The sequence below is a fragment of the Asparagus officinalis genome, unplaced genomic scaffold, assembly GCF_001876935.1.
Source record: "Asparagus officinalis unplaced genomic scaffold, Aspof.V1 AsparagusV1_Un3298, whole genome shotgun sequence".
Classification (NCBI taxonomy): Eukaryota; Viridiplantae; Streptophyta; class Magnoliopsida; order Asparagales; family Asparagaceae; genus Asparagus; species Asparagus officinalis.
The window spans coordinates 1-1,967 of record NW_017975557.1 but is presented as its reverse complement, the minus strand read 5'-3'; the positions used below and the strand labels follow the sequence as shown (position 1 = coordinate 1,967).

Below are 1,967 nucleotides of genomic sequence, written 5' to 3'. Positions count from 1 at the left end.
CGATTCGGCCTTTCTTTCAAATTTTCAGGTGCGGTTTTTTTTTCTTCGCTCGCGAGTGAAATTTTGCCGTATCCACGCCGTTTGGGTGCGGATCCGCACCCAACACGTACCCGACACGGGTACGGGACCTAGATTGAAGTGTCGGGGTAACATAGCATATAAACCTCAATCTTTCATATTTTGATGTAGCCCATTAAAATCTTTGTACTTTAATATAAAGTGGGAAAGTTTATTATTCTTCTCTCTACCGCAGCATTTCAGGTAGGCAATTTTATGTTCATAGTTGTGTTATTTTCATATATACCCCTTAATTTATGGGCATTTGCAAAATACCTCCTAAATCATATATTTGAAAAACTACCCCTCAAATCATCAACTTTGTGAAAAAATATCCCTAAAATCAACAAATCATCAAGTTGGTGCTAGAAATTTGACTATTTTGTTGATAATTTTTACATTGTGATTACAAATTAGCTTATCGGAGTTGATGATTACTTGCTTTGATGGTAGTCTTCTCAAAAATTGATGATTTGAGGGGTGCTTTTGTAAATACTGAGATTTGGAGGGTATTTTTGCAAAGATTTAAGGGCTATATATGCAAATGACCCTTAATAATTTCCTGAATCAATTTCTAAATTATTGGGACACAGTGCACCATAGTAATCTAGAAACATTAATATACTTGTCAAAAATGTTGTGCTCAAAATGATCTGACAAGAATATGTTCCTTTAAACTTATAATAAGCATGCTCACCACAACCACATCAAATTGACCATCTATTTCAGAAATCTATGGTGTCCTTTCCTCTGCGGCATTTGTGATATGAAATTCGAAATCATCCATAAAATATAAGCAATCAAGTTTGCCAGAGTTATTTGTTACATATGGCCAGTCCATCCAACGAGGAAAATCCTCTAGTTGTATCTCTGCAGAAAAGAACATCAGATTAGGTTAAGTCTATATTTTGAGCTTGATCCGTGAACCAACTTTGACCCCCAAGCTTTCCTATCCGGGCTTCAATATTGATTAATGAGGAATTTTAAATGTTTATAAAGCATAGTACAATCATATCAAACTTCATTTTGTTACACACTGAGGACAGGTTGGTAATTTGACACATGCTGGAAGAGGATACATCATAGAGTTGTGCTATGAGTAAATCACTTTCTTTCTATGTATCTGTTTCGTATGACTATGAATTAATGACCCCCTCGGTGTGAGGCAGGCACTTCATGAGGCTCTGTTGAGGCAAGAGGAGCTCTTAGCTTACCTTGACGGCCAGCGGGAGGCTAAGTTCAGGGTAGGTTTAGCAGGTTTTCTCTGTTTATGATATTTACCTACAGATGGTATTTTGTTATAACTGTCTCATTTGATATTTGATAATTTTGGAAGTTAATGGGGGTCTATAATGTCTCTCTGCAGAAGAAGAAATTCTGCTACTGAAAATGCTTACCATTTCCCACTGTCTGGTTTGTTTCTTGGTAATCAAATGACGCATCTCATCAGAAGTTTATTCTTATCTTATCCGGTTAGGATATATCACTTGGAATTCATTATTCTGACACAATTTCTTTTTCCTCTTCTGTAGTTGTAAAGTAAGTTCCCATGAAGCATGCTCGAAATTTACAGAAGAAATTTCTGGTTGTTACTGGCGCACTAGTAAATATTTGGTATTTTTTTAATGTTTATAAAAATGAAGAGAATCTTGTTGGTATGAGAAAAATGTGAGGTCTTTCCGCAGTCACGGGTGTGTTTGTTTTGTTTTGTTTTGTTTGCATACTTTCTGCTTTGTATTTATTTTCTATACTGATTTGGCATTTTCATGTAATATGGGATTATGATAAACCTATAAGGAATGTATTAACGTGAAATGTGTAAATGATAAAACCTTTTCTTGTAAGGGGCTGTTTGGTTCGTTTCCTAGATATAGGGAAATGTATTTCCATGTACAAAAACACAAGTTTTG

General features: G+C 35.3%; 1 long non-coding RNA gene across 1 annotated transcript; it reads left to right on the top strand.

The window, feature by feature from the left end:
• Window positions 1–37: 37 nt before the first annotated feature.
• LOC109828661 lies at window positions 38–1,901 on the top strand. Its single transcript, XR_002243785.1, has 3 exons — window positions 38–1,301; window positions 1,424–1,482; window positions 1,590–1,901. It is a non-coding gene; the product is annotated as an uncharacterized LOC109828661 (long non-coding RNA).
• Window positions 1,902–1,967: the final 66 nt, after the last annotated feature.